Source organism: Capsicum annuum, unplaced genomic scaffold (assembly GCF_002878395.1).
Source record: "Capsicum annuum cultivar UCD-10X-F1 unplaced genomic scaffold, UCD10Xv1.1 ctg5201, whole genome shotgun sequence".
NCBI classification, from domain to species: Eukaryota; Viridiplantae; Streptophyta; class Magnoliopsida; order Solanales; family Solanaceae; genus Capsicum; species Capsicum annuum.
Genome location: NW_025859999.1, coordinates 705,377 through 727,833, shown reverse-complemented (window position 1 = coordinate 727,833; position 22,457 = coordinate 705,377). Strand labels below are relative to the sequence as shown.

General features: G+C 33.9%; 1 pseudogene; it reads right to left on the bottom strand.

Annotated features, from left to right (window-relative positions):
• Positions 1–5,957: 5,957 nt before the first annotated feature.
• The window catches only part of LOC107857448, a 62,561-nt pseudogene continuing 46,061 nt past the window's right edge, over positions 5,958–22,457 (bottom strand).

Sequence of the window (22,457 nt, the reverse complement as noted above, 5' to 3'; positions counted from 1 at the left end):
TTAATTGGCAGGTTTGATGTATCAATCTATGCTGGCTACGTAGTTCTAGAATGTAAGGATTTCTTCTAAGGATCACACCCTATGCTGGCAGGTGAGCCCCCATCTTTGGGTTCACTCGATGCTGAATCCTACTCGCCACTGAAATACACTGACTGAATATACTGGAATGGACTGGACTGAAACTTAGATTACTGAGTTTTCCTAAGTTCTATAACAGACAAAGTTCTACTGATTTCTATAACTGACTGAGTAAAGTAGTAATCATGACATGACTGATGTTATTCTGTAGCTGACACGGGTTCTAAGTAAACAACTAAATTATCGGGTATTCGGTACCCCAAGGATGCAATATCACGAAAAGTAAAGAAAAGCATAATCTTGAATAATATAACAATGTTCAGTTGGTCATAATTCATTCATAGAGACATTTCATCAAATACTTAAGAAGCATACTTGGTTAATTAAATCATAAACACTTAGGGTTGACATGGTTACAACAATCAACTTTAAAATTGAAGGGTTTATCATGAATATTAAATAATTCAACACATACTAGAATCAATTTTTCAAACTTATCATTTAAATCATGGATTAAAACTCAAACAACATCATGAATATGAATTCAATCTAATCCAAATATGGAAATCATAAATTATAAATCTTGTATTTTGAAAAATGATTATTTGGCTCCATGGAAAGTAAGGATCCATGGATGAACATCTAACATACCTTAAGTTGATCTGTTTATGGAGAAATTCTTGGGATTGACCTTGATTCTTGATAGAAAATTATCCTTTGAATTTGGGGAAAAGGGAATAATGAAGGGCTTTACAAATTTTTAGGGCATAAATCCCACATCTGGATGCAATAAAATCATGGGAAGACTGTTTTAAACCTGTGTGCAACTTTAATTTTTCATGAAATTTTACCGATCTGGACCCTTAGCGCGATGCGCTACTATCACGCTAGTCCACTAGAAAATGAGGACTGGTAAATTGCATGGCTGCACGATGCGATGGTATCGTGTTGTCACTTTGTTTGTGAACTAGAAGTGCATCGCGACGCAGTGGTATCACATTGGAACACTAGAAAAGGACAATGGTAAATAGGGTCTATGAAGCGATGTTCCAATATCACGAAGCAACACTGGAAATTGACATTTTCCATTTTGACACACTCCATGATGCACTACCAGCCTAAATGATGATGTTTAACGACTAAAACTTAGAATCGCCATAACGTCTTACCCGATTGTCGGATTTAGGCAAATGTTATATCGTTGGAAAGCTAATTAAATTTCCTACAAAATGGAGAGGTCTAACTTCTGAAAATTACTGATTTATTCAATGAATTTATCTAGGAAAATCCATGTACTGACGGTTAATCTAGGCTAGGGAAATTAGGGGTATTACAATATCTCCCCTCAGGAACATTTGTCCTCGAATGTGGCTAGTTAAGCTTAGAGAGTATGGATAGACTGAGTTTACATACTGAACTAGACATGTACAACTGAAGCATGATTACATGACTGGTCTGATAGAATAAACTTACATACTGAACATGCATATCTGATGCATGATTAAATGGCAAAAACTAATTCATAAAATACATGACTGACACGAGAATAATATGAGATGGTAACTTATAACAATTTTGTAATGGTATTTAATATGGGACTGAGTAGGTTTAAGGAAGATTGTGATGATGTATGAGACACCATCTAACGGAAAGACGACTGAATGACTTCGATAAGCTACTGAGGCCTAAGGAGCACATGACATAAACTAAACTTCATAGACCATTAAGAGCGTAACATAAGTCATAGGAACTGAGCATACTAGGAAACATAAATAAGTGTGTCATGAACTGCATGACCTGAGTTTGCAATTTCTAAACTTATGGAACCAGATTCATAGTACAGAGTAAACTAGAACTCCTTATACTAGGAATTGTAAGTATGCATAGTCTTCAACCATTTACTGTAATACCATCTCTCGCTTAGCTTAAAGTCATCATTCTAAATCTATCACTTAATAAACTCCAAACTAAACTATCACCACTATACTTTTAGTGTCTGAGATACAATAAAACTCATACCGACTGAACTCATCTTGAAGGAATACTCTTGATAACGTAAGGTCCACTGCTAGTAGTTTCTTTTGATACAAAATTCCTAGCATCTTATAGCCCCAACAATCATCATAGAGTAACATTATCACCGATAAATCTTAGAATTCTCATTCTTCCTTCAACTAGCTCAATCTTCCAAGATTCAAACTTATATTCTAACACATATCATGGACATCCGAAAATTTTTAATAAACATACTACTTTCCTCATAGCCTGCAAGTATCATATCCACAACATTTATTTCAAATCAACAAACTTAAGTTCTCGCATACATTTCCTCAAGCCTACTAATGCTCCTTTCGTACAACTAGCCCTATGAAATATAATCTACTAAAATTTAGATAATACTATCCCCATTTTGCTATTGCTAAACCTCTGGGTCCTTGCTTTTAACTCTAGGTCATATGATATCATAGGATTCTGAAAGATATCTAAAAGAACACCTGACTTTGGCTAGATGCACAATTTTTTTTCATGAATCATGAATAAAATTTTTATTACTCATGAGGGAACTGATGGGATACTTTTAAGCCTGCATAAAATCCCATTAATTTCTGTAAGGAACTGCCTGAGAAATCTTTATTTGTAAGGATTGATCGATCTTTAATATCACTATTACCTTGAAAACAAGGCAGGGCTAGAAAGAATAGACAAAGATGTGGATCTGTATAACTTTCTTAGAGGACCTATCTATAGCATGATCTGAGAAATTAAAAAAGGGAAAAATTTCCTAAAATATGTCATAGCCTCATGTCCATAAGTGTGGCGTTCAACAATACCATGCACAAGACTCTACGTGATGTAGTTTTTAGACTCCTTAGGACCCTATTGAACATTAGGCTCTGATACCAAGTTTATAATAACCCGAGACTACCCTCAAGTCATCAAACAGTGCTTACCACCCCGAAGGACGAGAAGCTAACCTATGAATGATATCTGCTGTGAGCACTGAGTAATAATACAGAAATAAATACGGAATAACTTTTGAAATACCATAAGTTTCACAACATCTAAAATACTGATAATGAATAATAATATCTGAATCTAAAATACTATTTGTATCTAGTCTGAAAAGCCTCTAATAGAATCTATCTAAAAATAGAGTTGATGGGATAATCCCCAAACTAACATCATCTACTAAAATAATCCTAAGTTGAAGTACTAAAATAAAAGCATATCCTCGATAGATGAGGACTCACTACTAAATCTGCTACTGCTGGTTGAATCTGGCTAAGCATGGTCAGGAACCTGAGCCTTTGAAGCTGTGATATAAAATATCATAGCACAAGAAATATGTATTTGATTAGTACGTAGGAATGTACAGGTATACTAAATAAGGTAAGGTTGAATGCATAGGTTCATATGCATGAACAATAACTAACTAAATGATATGCAAGAGCTGGACAAAATATAAGGAGGATTTGTAACTACTGAACACACTTCGCATACTGTAACTAAGTATAATGGAACTGAATATGATAATTGAAAACTATATATACTAATAATTTGATATTACTAATAATCTAAATTACTGATAGCTGAGTGACTGAACCTGACAGTCTTAATTCTATAGAACTGAGCTAAGTTCTATTCTGAAGAATGAGACTAAAACTGAAACTGTGGGAGGTAATCATCTTACCGAAATGTCCCAATCTGAACTAATAAGGGTCTAATCTGTAACATCAATTGGAAAGGTTTCAATACCATGCCATGTGTAAAAACAAACTAAATAGTGACCCTCTACTGGTAGGTTCCCTAAAAGAGAATAGTGGTACCCTCTACTGGCAGGTAGAGCACCTTATCAACCCTCAACTGGTAGGTTTGATGTCTCAACCTATGCTGGCTATGTAGTTCTAGAATGCAAGAATTGCTTCTAAGGATCACACCATCTACTGGCAGGTGAGCCCCCATTCTTTTGTTCACTCGGTGCTGAATCCTACTCCCAACTGGACTGAATACACTGAATTGGACTAGACTGATACTGAGATTACAAAGTTTTCCTAATTTGTGTGACTGACAGAGTTCTACTGAGTTCTGTAATTGACCGAGAGTAGTATTGATCGTGCCATAAATAATATTATTCTATAGCTGACACTAGCTCTAAGAAAACTGCTAAATTATTGGGTATTAAATTCTTGAAACTTGTAATCTAAATCATGAATTAAAACTCAAAGAACATCATGAACATGAATTTAATCTAATTCAAACATAAAAATCATAAATCATAAATCTTGTATTTTAAAAAAGGATTCTTGGGCTCCATGGAAGGTAAAGATCCATGGATGAACATCTAACATACCATAAGTTGATGAGTTCTTGGAGAAATTATTAGGATTGACCTTGATTCTTGAGAGAGAATTATCCTTTAATGTTTGGGAAAAGTGAAAAATGAAGGGTTGTACTCATTTTTAGGGCTTAAATCCCACATCTGGGCTGAATAAAATCATGAGAAAAGACGGTTTTAACCCAGGGAGAAACTTTAATTTTTTGTGAAATTTTACCGATCTGGACCCTGGTGTGACGTGCCACTATCGCGTTAGGCCATAGGAAAATGATGATTGGTAATTTTCATGGTTGCAAGATGCGGTGGTATTATGTTGCTACTTTGTTTGTGAGCTGGAAGTGCATCGTGACACAGTGGTATCACGTTTGAAGACTGGAAAAGGACAATTGTGAACTGGGTCAATGGTGCGACATGCCAATATCGTGGAGCCACACTAGAAATTAACAATTGCTATTTTGACACACTCTGGGATGCACTACTAGCATGAATGACGATGTTTAATGACTGAAACTTAAAATCACCATAACTTCTTACCCGATTGTCGGATTTAGGCAAATTTTATATCATTTGAATGCTAATTGAATTTCCTATGAAATGGTAAGCTCTAATTTGTGAAAATTACTGAGTATTTCAAAAATTTTACTTAGGATAACCCATGTAGTAAGGGTTAATCTAGGCTAGGAAAATATAGGGTATTATAGAAAGTGACTGCATTGTGTTTGTTACCTTTCAGAGAATAGTCGATACTATGGCAATATTTAAAGGAAAACATCATCCAATACATTTAGAGCACAATATCTTGGGCTAAGAATTCCAAATTATTGCTTCTTCTGCTAGGTAGATATTGGTTGTAATGGGTTTCTTTATAAATGTCTAGTGTATCATAAGCTTTGACCTTTATGTGTTCTCAAAACTAGTGCAGGGTTCAGAAATAGCTAGAATTTTGGCCTGGTTACTTGAAATGCTAGTCTTCTACTGCTCGTCTAGAAGCGAAGGACAAAAGGTGTGATTCTTTTTATGCACCTTTTTCTAAAGGGACAAAAAAAAAGGTCGCGACGGACAAAAGGTGTGATTCTGTCCAATCAAAATTGACAAATGAAAATATCCCTTCATGTGACATATACATGCAACTGAGTTTTGCTCTTAGTGAACCTAACTTTATCAAAAAATATTGAGAAGTTGTGGACTGATATATATGTGTTTTGTGTTCCAGACAACATGGAACAACGGAAAGTAAAGAAATAACAATAGAAGGGATAGTCCAATTTGATTTATTTTGTGTTTTGTTCATTATTATTTATAGCTATAACATGTTTTAATTATTGTACAAATAAATTTTCTTAGGAAAACAATGAATATCACTAAATCAGTTATTTTCTTGATTCGCATGTTGTGCAGAGGGATTTTAAGCTAAATTCTTATTCAGTAAATTCTATCTCATCATATTTTCTTAATGAGCAGGTTAGATTTTGCTCTTCTATCTATAGATTATTGTCTAATACTCCTACATCTGCCTAAAACTATATATATAATGCGAGTAAATTTATACATAATTTTGAGCATTGTTCTCTGTATATTGTTTCAGCAAGGCTAATGATGATTGACTCTTAGTAGCAAGAACTTGGTCAGAGTTCAGTAGGCCCTTTAAAGCCAACAAGTTCTTAAAGTAGCCATTATTAAATTTTGCTGGTGAAACAAAGTCCAAGGAGAATAGGTTCTAGTCACCACCGGATTTGGGCATCTATTGCGCAGTTGGGAAGCGTAAGAGTCATCCATAGTTAAGTCTGGTTTATTATTTTCTGACAGGTTGTGGAGCCTTTGTCTAAAGTTGGTACATCTTGAATTTCCAATTGTGTGACTGCCTGCATTGCGATTTATAAGGGTTAACTATAATTTCACGTGAGATAACTAGTCTAGCAAAATTAAGCAAGCAAAGAAAAGAGAGTAACATTTACCAGAAAAAGATAAAAAGTCAAAACGATCAAGTACTTTGAACCTTGAGAGAATGGCATCAAATGTCTTGTTTGGATCGGGGATATTATTATTTGAGCCACTTAAATTGGCGCTTCTAGAGTCCATTCTTCCAACTGGAACATCCCAGTTTGGTCCACCAGTCTGTATGAACCTAAAAGGTAAGCTTTTTTTTTTTTATTCATAAAAAAGTAGTCTGATAAAACAATATATGTTTTATTTACCAAAATAGTGGAGTCCCTTATAGAAATTGCTAAGTTATCAGCATAAGAGACTATTTGAGAGCATTCCTTCTCCAGTGCAGATTTAATGTCATCAATGACATCAAATCCACGAGCTGAATTCCTATGGGCATTTGATTTTTTTTTGATATTATACCTCCGCTATAATCCAGAAGCAAAGACGTATCACATCCCTACATGACAATAGCTAGCCATCAGTTTTCACACCTTTCTCAGCACAAACATATTTTGAAACAACATTTATTTTAGGTTGACCACTTCTTCTGTTCAGAATGTGTTTATGATTAGGAAGTTTACTTCATTGTGTTTATGAGTAGAGCTATTTGTTGTCCATGAGGAGTGTTTGGACCCCAAACATTATTTTGTATTCAGATAGTAATCATGTGTACTTTTTAATTTGTGATGTCTACATATTGTATTATAATTTATTCTGTATGTAAATAAAGATTTACATTAATACTAGTGACTATTGTATATAAATAGTTTCTATTTAATAACATGTGGCAACAATCATTGTAATAGATTAATAAACCATTACAATAGGTAGTCAAAAATCATCGCAAAAGACCAATAAAACTGTTGCAATAGTTTACTGAAATAGTTGTATTTGATACTCATAAATCGTTGCAATAGAATAACAAAACCATCACAATAAATGCTATTGCAATGGTTTAATGTCGCTAAAATAGAATCTATTGCAACAATTTTTAACTATTGTAATAGATGAAAAGAGGCATCCTAATAAGTCAAAAATCCTGATGTAATGGCTTCACCTATGGCAACGGTTTTAACCAGCTGTCGCATAAACCATTGCCATTGGTCTATCGCAATGCCCACATATAGGATATTTACTAAATTGTTGTGGTATAGCTATGGCAACGATTTTGTTGTCTATGGCAACGATTTTACAACCATCACCATAGGGGTAATTTCTAGTAGTTCATGATAGTTATTAACTAATCCTCATATATAGGATAATCAACATTTATCAACTATTCATTAGTTATCAAGTAATCCTCATATATTGGCATCACCATTTATCAATTTGTCATAAGTTATCAACAAATCCTCATATATCAGCTATATATCATTTATTAACTAGTCACAATTTATCAACTAAATACAATACCACTAGAATCCACTCATACCAATCCACATTAAAACTATTTCCTCATTTTCATACTTAGTTAGAATCACTATTGTCAATCTCACACCCGGATATCAACGTATCATAATAAGTGTACCATCATAGTATAATATGTATATCAAAATTCAAACTGTTAAGTATTATGAATGATATCACCTTGAATATCATCATCAATATCATCTTCATCATCACTAATAATATCATCAATATCACAGCAATCCTCCGGACTTACATCCGGTCTCACTAATCCTATCATCATTATTATCCGTAGATGAACAGATATTTGTGTAATTCATAGAATAAAAAATATCCAGACTTATTCTGTGAGTCATATCATTATTACCATAGATTATGGAATAATTAATAGCATGATCACTAATATAATAAATACATGTGATCTTTGAAAAATCGATAGCATGGTCGCTAATATAATAAATAAACATGGTTCTTAGTATAATCAATATTGAAGCCACTATTATAGTCAATAGGTAAGATCGCTAACATAATTCATAATTATGATCATTAGAATAGGCAATAACTCATCAATAGCATAGTCAAATAATTATCATTAACATAATAGGTAGCTTATTATTAGCTTACCCATAGCATAATCTATAATTTATTTATGGCATAATCCATGACATAATTGCAAATATAGTTGATAATCATGATCCTTAGAAAAATTGATAGAACAATCACCACAGGAGCCCACACGCATGCACATTCGTATAACCAATAGCAAAATCACTAGTAAAGACTTTTGACATGGCCACTAGCATAGAAAATAACATAATCACTTCTATAGTCATTAGCATGATTAGTGACATAATTAGTAGACATGATCGTTGACTTAGTCAATCGTATACCCAATGGTGCAATCGATGTCCTAATTAAAGTATTAACAAATCTCATAATCAAGGGCTTATTCAAAAACATATTAAATAGCTGATCATAAGCTTAATTAATAACTGATTCATTTCACAGTCTTTAAGCATTACCTCCAACATCATCCATCAAAACCAACAAATGCCAAGGCATTTAAGTATCGCCATAATAATCATTGCCAAGATAAACACAAGCATGAAAAAGAATCTTCAATAACTATCACAAGTCTTAGCTTAAGGTGGGTCGAAGAGTCTACTTCTAAACCCCCAAAATCCTTGATAATAAAATATCTAACCCAAACAAGGAGAAGGTATGTAATACACTATTAGATGTTAAACTAGCCATACCTAGATCTAGGATAGCAATTCATCCCAATTTGGAGCAATTAAGTCAATTATACCTAAAAAAATGGCAATTTGACTAAGTTTCATCCTCAACTCAAGTGGCTATGGTAATCTCCTCATTGATTGAGTAACTATGGTATTTCCATCCTAAATAAGAGCCTAAAAGGTCACATTTACCTAAGATATGACTAACCAGGGTTACTATGCCAAAAACGGTATCAAAATAATTTAAATGGTCCAACTGACCGATGTATTGCTATTTATCACACCAACACCTAAAACCCATCCTAAATCTAACAAAATATCATAAACATACTTTGAAATATCTCAATCTATCAGGGGTAAAACCTAGCATACCTGGATTCTAAAGAAAGCTCAAAAGATTCGCTAAATCATTGTTTTTCCCTTCTGAGAAGCTTCTGCAATTTGCAGAGCTATCAAAACCCATTCTGCTCATCAATACGAGAATAATGATATCCATATTGCCCCATTGTGCTTGTAGTCCAACAATCACACCAAAATCCCATGTGGGTCCTATTTATGAAAACTCATTTTTCCAATACTAACCCAACATTCCCTCATGCATAAAGAGCCATTACCCAAATTAATGGGTAAAATTCATGCTAATTTGGGGCCAAAATCTAGCCTCCAAGGTTTTGCAATTTTTTAATAGGAAAAGGAAAAGTCCTACATGAAAAGGGTCAAATCATACAACAAATCAAAAGATAATCGCTTAAACAAGTGTTAGACAAGCTCCTAAATGACCCTCAAGCCCCAATTTTAAGCTACCAAATGATTTAGGATTTTAGTTTCAAGAGACTGGAAGAAGAAATATCAAAAATGGGCTAGAATATGGTATTTCTACGCTTTCCATGTTCTGTAGTGAAGCTATCATGACTCGAGACTCAAAATCGTGATACATGACATTAGAGGTAGAAGTCATGATTGCAATTTCCCCATTGTGATCGTAATAATGGTAAAAGGTATATCGCAAATGGCAATCATAAATTACCCTTCATGATCATGATCTGTCACATAGGGTAAATTTTATATAGCGATCATAATTTACCCTTTGCGATCGGGGTCACACCATATACTTGATGCACCATATTTTCTATATCTAGAATAGAGTTTGACTGGGGATTCGAGAATCACTTTTAAAATCAACGGTAATAGCTAGCTAAATAGAAGAAACTCCTAATATCTAATGGAGAGAATGGTCTAGGCCAGTTTCTCACTGCCTCAGTCTTTTGTGGATCAACTCTAATGCAATCACTGGGAGTAATATGGCAAACAAAAGCTACTGATCTTACCCAGGGTTCAAAGTTACTTAATTTAGCGAACAACTGGTAAGCTCTAAGAGTTTGAAGTACTATTTTGAGGTGGTCTGCATGATCATTTTCACTACAACAACAATGAAGAATGTCATCAATAGAGTCTATAACAAACATGGCCTAGTACTGTTTGAATACTCAGTTCATTAGGTCCATTAAGGCTGTTGGGGCACTGGTAAGACCAAAGGACATCACAAGAAAGTTTAAGTGACCATACCAGGTTTGAAAAGCTATTTTTGAAATGTCACATCTCTGACCCAGAGCTGATGATAACGTGATCTAAGGTTTATTTTTGAAAAATAGCTAGCACCCTGAAGTTGATCAAATAAGTCATCAATTTTAGGAAGCGGATATTTATTCTTGACTGTGACTTTGTTCAAATAACGGTAGTCTATGCACATTCTGAGATAACTGCCTTTCTTATGCACGAATAGAACAGGTGCGCCACATGAGGAGATGTTGGGTCTGATGAATACCTTATCTAGGAGATTCTTTAACTATTTTTTAACTCCTTGAGTTATGCCAGAGCCATTCTACACCTCCTCGTGGTTGCATGTTGCATTTTTGTGGTGTGGGAATGCTTGAAACTATTCCCAATATGTTTTGATGTGATTAATGTGATATTGTAGTTTTTGGTGGCTTGAAAACCTTCTAGGTGACTTCAATCAATATTTGTTGGTATGTACATCGGATGGCAAAATGGACTATGCTAGCAGATCATGAACGTTAAATTTAGTGTATTAAAATGGTTGGTATGGTTTTATGTCTTTAATATCTCATTTCGACCCTCATTTCAAAAATGATGTTTTCTTAATAATATTATATAGCCATTGAATCTGGAGTGTCAAATTTGATAGGGTAGCATTGTTTGTTTGGGTTCGTGTGATTCTGGATAAATACTAAGGGGTCTGCGGAGACTTAGAGAATTCAAAGTCTCCAGCTAGTTGTAATGCCCTGTATTTCCCTAGCATAATCTATGTCCCAATAGGTGACTATTCATATTTTTAATTTTCAAAACACTCATTATTTTTCAGTTTAGAGCCTGCCATTGTGTAGGAAATTTAATTAGCTTTCAACGATATAAAATTCTCCTAAATCCGATAACTGGTTATGAAGTTATGGGGATTTTAAGTTTCAGTCGTTAAACACTATCATTTTGACCCTTAGCACATCACGGAGTCAGTGTAAATAGAAATTGTCAATAGCCAGTATTGCTTCGTGATAGTCATACGTCACGTCGTAGGACTAGTTCATAATTGTCCAATTCCAGTGAGGCAGCGCAATTATAGTGCGCCGCACCAATGGTGTAAAGCAGAATCAAAGGGGAGCCATAATTTCTTTGCATTGCACCGTCAGCCCATTTCCTAGTTGTCAGTATCGCGCCGCGTTACGCTAGGTGCCCATTTTAAAAAAATTCAACAAAAAAATTAATATTCCTTTCAAGGATAAAATAGTCCTTTCCCCATTATTTTATTCAATCCAGGTGTGCTATTTAAGCCCTAAAAATATTTTAAAATCATTCTTTAATTAATTTCCCACAAATAAAAAGGCATTTTCTCCCAATCAAGAATACTATCTCTCAAATTCAAGGTCAATCCCAAAAGACTTCATGAAATCCATCAATTAAGGTATGTCTAAGTAACCCATTTTAATCACCAAGTTATAATCTTTTCAAGTTATTATGTTTTAAATTGTGATTTACCCATAAATCTCTATGAACTATGATTTTAAACCATGATACCATGAAATTATTGTTATTATTCAATACTGCATATTTTAATGTTATTATTTATTAAACAAGACTATGATTTGACTTTAATATGTCAGATTCATGCTATTTCTATATGTTTTAGGACATTTCTATGATTTCTTTGAACCATAGACTACAAGTGTTTAATAAAATGCCTACAAGAGTGATTGATTTTAATAAAATCCTTCATGTTTTGTCCTTCAAGCTTTAGTGACATTTTACTATTATTATTTTGAGTCTTGGGGGTATTAAATAACCAAAATCCATAGATGTTTACTTAGTCTAGTCTCAGTACATTATAGAATAGTCTTCAGAACATACTATGAGCGGTATCACAATAGTAATATATCAGTTAGTTAAACACACAATAGTCTACTATTTTAGTGACTTTCAGTTGGGAGTAAGAATTAACATCAAGCGAGTGTAGGGATGTCATCTTCCCTATTAGATAGGAAGAATCGTTTTTAACAGTCCCTATACTCCAAAACTACGTAGCCAGCATAGGGCATGAGAAGTTACCCGTCAGATTAGGATTGACTATCTCGCAGAGGTCACCCATTAGTTCAAGCTTGACACCCTTATTAAAGTCTTAGTTACTGTCTCAGTTTAATTATGCAATCTTAGAGTTACTTAACCAAAGTGTATAGATATCAGTATTTTTCAGTATTTCAGTTTATAGATTTTACTCAGTCCATGTTATATGCTTGGTCATGCATCCCAGTGTCTACAAATTTTCTTATATGTTTAGTATTTACAGACTTTTATGCGTACTCAGTATTTACAGATTCTCCCTATTTTTAGTATATACAGATTCCATGTTCTCTACCCAGTAATCCATATTTTACATTCTGATTCCGTTAATTATTAGTTTTGTTAATGAAACAAAGCATATCAGCCAATCTCATTTAGCATACAAGTAGATTCAAAGTATTCATTAAATACCTTTCTTTTGCGATACTTAAAGGTAGTTGGAGTTAGATGGAACCTATCCCATCTACTCAGTGGTGAGTCCTCATACTTCAAGGACATGCTTAATTTATCTCATTTCTCAATTAGTAGTTAGTTGGAGTTAGATGGAACCTATCCCATCTACTCATATTATGTCAGTTAGTTTTAGAGTCTCGTCAAACATTAGAGTTAGTTATTCATTATTCAGATATTAAAGTTAGTGATCCAGTTTATCATTATTTTTTCAGATTCAGTAAGCTGTTTCTATTGACTCATCTTTCAATTTTAAATTCAGTTATTAAAACATTATGGCATGTCAGAATTTTTCTTCATTTATGATCATGTTTTCTATTGCTAACATCAGGTACCAGCTCATAGGTTAGCTTGTGGTCCCTTGGGAGTATAAGCACTGTGTGACGACTAGGGGGTCGTTCTGGGTCATTACAAACTTGGTATCAGAGACAGTTTTGAAAGTTTCCTAGGAAGTCTAAAAGCCACGTTGAGTAGAGTCTTGTGTATGGGTGTGTAGCGCACCACACTTATGGATGAGAGGCTTCAAGGTATTTAGGAAAAGTTTTCCTTCTTTCAGTATTCATGTCGTATGAGTGAGCATGAGCACAAGTTAAAATCTCAATCTAATTGATTTCTTCCTTCCATTTATAGAACATGCCTCCCAAAAAAAATGGAAGAAGAACAGGAAACCATCCAGCTTCTCAGCCCATCCACACAGATCCTCTGGACGAGCATGTCTCTCATGAAGAATTCAGAGCTGTGTACACTAGTCTGGCAAACTCCGTAGCAGCACAAAAAGAATGGCAAGCTACTATTTTGGCAAACCCAGTGGCCAATATTGCTGCAACTAGAATTTAGGATTTCACATAGATGAATCCTACCTCTTTCATGGGATCCATGTCTGAAGAGGATCCACAGGAATTCTTAGATATGATGTAAAAGCTAACTGATGCTATGGGGATGACATCTAGTCAGAGTGCTGAGTTCGCTGCATATCAGTTGCAGGATATAGCCCATACTTGGTTTAAGCACTGGAAATTTGATAGGTTATAGATGCAGGGCCTATAGAATATGAAGAGTTTGTCATAGTTTTCTTAGATAAATTCTTCCCATTAGTGTTAAGGGTGGGCAAAGTGTTAGAGTTCATTAACATGAGGCAGGAAAGTAAGAGCATGAGGGAGTATTCCCTTAAGGTTACTAAGTTAACTAGGTATACCTTATATGGTAGCGAATAACAGGTCAAAGATAAGTAAGTTTGTGTCTAGCGTATATGATAGTTCGGTCAAAGAGTGTAGGACCGCTATGCTTATTATTGAGATTGACTTATCTAGGCTGATGGTCCATGATCAATAGATAGAGGAGCAAAAGATTAAGAATAGGGAAATAGGAAACAAGGGATCTATGATAGTTTGTTTTAATTTCAATCAACCAAATTCAGAAAGTAGTAACCGTCCTCAGTTTCATCAGAGGGCTATAACCCCAACACCCTTTTTAGCCAGTGCCTCAGTACCTAAATTTAAAAAATAACAACAGGGATAGGGCACCAGGATCTAAGTCCCATGTTAGTGTTAACAGTGCTCGTACAAATCCTCTATGTTAGAAATATGGAAGATACCATATGGGTGAGTGTAGAGTGGGTAATGAAGTGTTCTTCAGGTGTGGCAATCTAGGTTATTGATTTTGGGAGTGTCGGTTAGTTACTCAAAAAGTTAAGGATGTGCTCCAAAAAGGCCAGTCCCATCAGTCGTCTTTTCCATCCACTCGCCATACTTAGCAGGGTGTCGATTCAGTGCTACCAGTGGTCAGCGTCCAAACAAATTATATGTTCTTCGGTCCCACCAAGATCAAGAAAATTCTCCTAACGTAGTTTTTGGTACGTTGTAGGTCTTTCACATATATGTTTATGCTTTACTAGACCCTAGAGCTGCTCTTTCTTTTATAACTCCATATATAGCTGTCAACTTTGGTGTCACTACCAAAACTCTAGCAGAGCCCTTTTTAGTGTCTACCCCAATTGGTATTTCCATTATAGTCAGATAGGTATACAGTAACTATTTGGTCATAATATCTCAAAAAGTTACCTTAGTTGATCTCATGATATTAGAGATGATGGATTTTGACATCATATTTGGGATGGATTGGCTCTACTCATGCTATGCCTCAGTTTATTGTAGAAATAAAATAGTTCATTTTCAGTTTCCAAATGAACCAGTCGTTGAATGGAGGTGTAGTACTACAACTCTTAGGGGTTAATTGATTCAGTACCTTAGCACGAGAAAGATGATATCAAAGGTGTGTAATTACCATCTAGTACATGTCAATGACTCAAACTCATAGACTCCAACTCTTGATTCAGTTCCAGTAGCAAATGAATTCCCATATATATTTCCTTAAGATCTCCCCGGAGTTTCTCCCTGAAAGGAAATTGACTTCGGAATAGACCTTCTCCCAGATACTTACCCTATATTTATTCCACAATATAGAATAGCTCTGGCATAACTCAAGGAGTTAAAAAATAGTTAAAGAATCTCCTAGATAAGGTATTCAACAGATCCAACATCTCCTCATGTGGCTCAACTGTTCTATTCGTGCGTAAGAAAGACAGTTATCTCAGAATGTGCATAGATTACCATTATTTAAACAAAGTCACAGTCAAGAATAAATATCCGCTTTTTCGAATCGATGACTTGTTTGATTAACTTCAGGGTGCTAGCTATTTTTCAAAAATAAACCTCAGATCACGTTATTGTCAGCTCTGTGTCAGAGATGTGACATTTCAAAAATATCTTTACAAACCTGGTATGGTCACTAAAAATTTCTAGTCATGTCCTTTGATCTTACCAGTGCCCCAATAGCCTTAATGGACCTGATGAACCGAGTGTTCAAACATTAATAGGATATTTTTGTCATAGACTCTATTGATGACATTCTTCATTGCTGTTGTAGTGAAAATGATCATGCAGACCACCTTAAAATAGTACTTCAAACTCTTAGAGCTCACCAGTTGTTCGCTAAATTAAGTAAGTCCGAACTCTGGCTAAGATTAGTAGCTTTTCTTGGCCATATTACTTCCAGTGATGGCATTAGAGTTTATCCACAAAAGACCGAGGCGGTAAGAAACTGGACTAGACCATTCTCTCTATTAGATATTAGGAGTTTCTTGGGTTTAGCTGGCTATTACCGTTGGTTTTTTAAAGTGATTCTCACTCTCCCACTCCATTAGATGCCCTCCCACTTAAGCAGTCACCGCTAAAGGATGAATGGACTTTTAAAGTGATAGCATGACATTTTATGTGGCCTCTACTAAAGTGAACAAAGATCCACTTTAGCATATGCACCAGTTGAGTCCATGCACCAGCTGAACTAATGGGATTGTTAAGATTGGCATACAAGGTTATTAACCTAATATTTATGCCCGATAATCAATCATTACTAGCAAAGACTTTAAACTTGATAATTGTTTATAAAACTCTAAAAAATTGCCTGATAACTAAATTTTCAGCTATAGAAAGACACAAATGATTTAGGGCATATATAGGGAAGCTCTAAATGACAAAAAGTATGGAAATGCAAGATCTGACTAGGGTTATTAAATTATTCTTCACTCAAGGACAAATGTTTTTAAAGGCGAAATAGTAATATCTCGAAAGTTCTTAAGGCCTCCTTCAAGAAATAAAAAAAATAGTTAAAGCCCATAGGAAAACCCATAGAATGACTATTCCAATAAGGAATTGGCAGATTTTTTATATAGCATCTCATCAATCATTTGTAGTGTAGTTACCAAATGTCTTTATGGATGGAAGATCCATTTCAGTAACAATGACTCATGTCATTGTCTATCATAATGAGTCATCATTTCTCCTATCTTAAATAAATCCAATAAAAGTAAAAAACTCTACCCAGTGACAACATCTCTTCATGAGGAGTTGTTGTGGGTCACGATAATAGGTTTTCTAGACCTAGTCTCCACATGATGACTCAGATGTAGAACTATTGTAGCGGACGATGAGTCATATAGAGACTCTATCATCGTGATTTAGTTGTTTTTAATAATAGGGTCCTAGAGGTGTTTTCATACTTTTCTTATTCCCCAGACATAAACTACATTGTTTTAAGTACATTTTCAGAGTGATGAAAAGGCATGTTGACCCTTACATTCATCCTCTTCTAAGAAACTTGGTAAACTTTAACAAAAGGTGATTCATCACTTCCAGTGAGAAAAAACTTAGGTTTCCTTCTCAAGCTCAATATCAGTCATATTTTAGCAAGAACTCTACAGGTTTTGGGAATTTAATAAATGGGTATCCTTTCACCGAATAAGTCTTAAATAACTCAAATCTTCTCAGTTTTACCATGATCTGAGTTAAGATTCTCATTCAGTTTAAGAATTCCCTTATATTTCAACCCTTTATGACTATTTTATAGTAATTAAATATTTATCATGATTTTACACCTAGAATGGCTAAGTATTCCATTACTTTATTGGTGTACATGATGTGTAGTATTTCAACATAATTTAGTTCTATTTCAGAAAGCTTGGTGTGTAATAAACACGTAATACTCATAATTGTTGGTTTTAGCATTATGATTTATAGTATTTCTATAGGAATTTAGCTGTGTTTCATAAAGCTTGATTGGTTACTAACATAAAATACCCGTAGTAATTTATTTTAGCATTAAAATGTAATTAATTTAAGTTTACAAACCTACAACTTAATTTTAGTTATTTAGACTTTCAAATACTTTCAGATAAGGTGTGCTCTAACTCAATCTTACTATTTCAGTTATTATCTATTGATTTAAGCCAAAATGGTAGTAGTACTTAGCACCTAGTGGTACAAGGGTTCAGTCCACCCAAGTCCTAAAACTACATTCTATCATAGGTTTATCTAGACCACCTAGTTGTTCATCATTTTAGTGATCACACCAGCTATGCCTTTATATTCTAGAAAGGTATTTTAGGCCCCTCAATAGGGTGTATACATCAGACTCCACTTTTAGCTCATATGTCCTATGTGGAGATTTAGATTTAGTAGTTGTACATGACCCTCAGTTATGATTATGATTATTTGTAAACTATGATTTCACAACATTCACAATCATATAAGTTTATTTGCATCTATAATAAGGCCATTATTCTGCCGTTCAACTTATGCATTCAGTATTGGATTTAAATTCAGTATTTTAGTATTTCCCATTTTGTTTTGCTTATTTTACCGTTGTATACTCACTTAATTAATACAATAAAAGTAATGAAGATATACTTTCTTTTGTGCTTTATCATCTTATGATATAGGTTCTACCATAGAACATCGGCCTCATCGTCAGTGCCTTCAGGTACCCTCTATGTAAGAGATAGTGGTGTCTCCTTCTCATCTGAGGAAAATATTTTAATTTTTTTTAGTATTAATTTCCAATTTTAGACTATTTCAGTTATTTGTGAGCCTATCCTATCAACTCATCAAATAGAAGATGGCTTTCATATAGACAATAAATGTTTCAGATGTATATTTTTGGTCAGATACAATATTTGTTGTAATGACTCTTCATAATAACATTAATTTTAGATAATCATTCTTATATTCAGCTAGATTCTGCACCATTATATTTAGTTATTGAGGTAGCTTTTATATTATGCTAGGCTAGGGGTTAGCTTGGGGCCTCTTTTGACTCTAAGCACTGTGTTAGGTCTAGGGTGTAGACTCAGATTGTGACATTTTTCTTGCAAGAATTTGTATGAGGTTTAATGTGGTACTAAAAACTACTCTATAGTTTGGGTACCTTTTTACTCAAACCTTCGATGATGAAGATGTGTTTTAGTGGTAGATAATAGTGCAACTCATTTAATAAAATTCAAGCTTTTATCAATTCTAACCATTTTGCTACTCCCTAAAGTTGCTCATTGTTATTTATGAATTATGCAAGTGGGTGACATAATTCTTGAGGTTGTTTATTGAAAACTAAGTAACTTTCTTATTTTTGGAGGCTTTGGAGTTAGAAGGATTGTCATTATTTAGAGATCCAAGAATTATATATTACAATTGTTAGTTCTATTCGCTCTAGAGTGTCGATTTTGGCTTAGTATCATGTTGGTTTGGGTCATGGGACTTTTGGTGTAATTTTAATTATTTAGACAAAATATTGGGTGGTTGTGGACTATAGCTGAGTTCAATCAACATATTACAAAAGCAACCTCCATTGAAAATTATATCTACTCCATTCAGTCTATAACGTTGCATTTGATCTTATAGCAATATCATATATTTTTTGTGATAATCCAAACTCAGATGCAGGTTCTGATAGATAGATTTTTCTTAGACTTATTGTTGTAGCCATAACTGATCTGGTGTAAGATTTTAGTTTTTTTAATTATGATGCTTCTTACCATAATTATAAAGAACTAACTTCCAAGGCAACCTTAATAGAATAGATGGGGATGCGTCGTAATGAGCTATTACACATAGTTCGTGCTTGGGTAGGAGTTGTTCAACTATAAAGACATTTGTATAGCATTCAAGGTATTATCGAGTTCAGTTCTTCAATGTATAGTGAAGGAACCAATCAAAATCGCGATAAGCATTCCATACATTCCAACCTTTTTATCTTCTTTTTTCAAAGAAATCACCTTTTCCTTCATTTTTAAAGTTTGTGATCACAATTTTTGGGTGATTCCAAATGGAATTTTGATATTTTTACCTTGAAAAAGTTTTTATCATATTTTCATCATTTCTCTATAATTAATCTATGACTTTACCTTCAAATCTATGTTTTTCAAATTCAGATTAAGGGTTTCGCTGGTCAAGTGTAATAAAATAAAGATTTCAAAGTCAATATCAGCTAAATTTTCAATGAGATTTTAGAATTGAACTTCATAAAGTATAGGTAATGTGATTTTTCAAAAAAACTCATATTTTTTCCTCATGAAACCGGGGTTAACTTTTAAGTTAATGTTTTGAACGCCAACACTAGGCATGGTAACATGTGTATCATTAGCTTGGTTTTCTTATATAGAACTTCTATTTAATAGATTAATCTTGTTCAGAGTAAATTCAAAAGGTAAAGCTTTAGTTTCATTCTTTCAACTTCCGCAAGATAATTTGTCTTTCATAGACTCTTACTCTTTCCTTGGCTCTTATTCTTAATATTTATCTACTAGTGTCTTGTAAGGAAACTAACTGGTTTACAGAAGTTTTGTATAGGTGAAGTGACAAACATCTATGCAAGTACTAGTATTATATGATGGGTTAAAACTGATTACTTGTCTTGTTTTGACTATTTCTTCTACTTTCTAGTGTGGATTTGTGTAATATAGTTGAAAGAGATTATGGAGAATGCTACTTAATAGTTGTAGTCATATTTTGGTGAATTAAGTTTGTGTGTAAAATATTTGATAAAATGGAACTAAGAACTTAGTTAATTAAGGTGAAAATAAAGAGTTTATGTCATTGTAGAACATTGAAAAAATAATTTTTTTGACTGGATTGACTTTTTAAATCTAGACTATATGTTATAGAATAAAATGGATTCGATTAATAATTTTTTGTTAATCATGTCCTCAATGATAAGGGAAGGATTATGAATTAACTAGCAGTTTTTTATGTTATTATTCATTAATAAGCAGGATAATGGCTTCTACTTTTGGGAAGACTAATAATTGCAGTACATATTTTCATTCAGTCATTGAGCAATCTATTTTTGTTGTGTTTGAATCAATTATCCTTATATTTCATATATGTTCACAAGCATCTTATTGGTTAAGTCATATAACTCCCTTCTGATGGCATTCAGGTAGGATTCTAGGGTTTTGAAACATAAGAATTACTTTTATTACTATTTGATGTCTTTTGGGTTGTATCTCAATTAAGTTGCTCTCCGATGACCATTTAGATAGAATTTGAATTTAGTTCTTTGGAGGGTCTAAAGAGGAAGGATATAGAAGGAATATATGGACCTTATGATTCCCCATTGGTCTTGTGTAGCCTTAGAGAAGCGGGTGTATACTGGTAGTACCTGCATGCACCATAATCTTCATCAAAACTATGATATTTGAGTATCTCGCATACATCTTACACATCATAGCTATTTTATAATATTAACTTAGTAGGCATATGATAGTCTGAATGTGAGATTGAATACCTTATGCCTTCTCTTGGATTATAATGAAATGTGAGCTATTTAAATATTAATTGTTATTTTGATGTTTATATTAACTATCAGATTAGGTGATGCCTTACTGAGTTCAAATTATTTTATTGTTGTGGATGGTTGTTATTGGGTGGTTCTCCCCACTATTTTGTCTTAGGATCAATAAATGATGTAGCTAAGCATGTGTGTTTTCAAACCCTCTCTTGCTATTTTCTTTGCTCCTTACATGTCCCTATTTATGAGAGAATTTTTGGACTTTCGAGACTTAAAGGTAGAAATACTGTCTTTGTGGGTTATTTAGATTTCTTCTTTTATCCTAATGTCATTTCGTTATGTTTGAGATATTCCAGACACTCCAATTTTATTTCATTTTTGAAAGTCTTGACTTATGATGTACAGAATTTTGGGATTGTTGTTATCCTTCAGACTTCTTTACCAATTGATTTTGAATTTTGGTTTGAGAATTTTTGTTATTTTAATTCTCCACATTTGCAGTTGGTTTTCACAGTTTATTTGTTGAGTTGGTTTATCTATCATGGTGGGATGATTAAGTTAGCCTAATAACTTTTATGTAAACTCATAAGTAGAGTGTCATTAGATATACTGTAGATACAAAAAATTAAACAAATTTATGCACTTCTTTCTTTTCTCAATGACTTAGGTATAAGTTGTGGTAAGGGGGTTGTTCTAACATATCGAGACAACCAGCATCAACTAGTGATTTTAATTGTGGTTCATCCTAATCTGCCACTTATGTTAAGTGTAAGACACCACAAAATTTCTACCTTAATTCAGTCCTCGAAACTTATTAAGGGGTCCCAGGCTTAGAAAATTCTAGCTAAGCTTCCAGACTTAGTTTATTTTTAGACTTCGAAAGATGACAATCTAATATCGTGACCTTAAAGTGCTTCAAAGGTCGTTGTTTAAGTTTACTCATGATTGGGAATGTTAATAGGGGTTTTCGGATAAGTTGTAGATTTTTTTGACCTCGTTTAGACCATGTTTGGAATCCCAATATAGTGGACCAACACAATCTTGGTGCGCCGCATCACCTAACGCATTGGTTAATATTTTCCCCAGCTACCAGCATGCCATTCCAGTGACATGGTGCGATCTTGGTGTGATGCATTGGTTATTGTGTCAATGCCATCGCTGCGCTGCGTTGGATATCACGTCGGCAACTGATGATAGGCGAAATTACGCGCCTATATCAATATATTTTGCCCATATTTTAGCCTAGTTTCGAGAACTAATTATCTATTTCT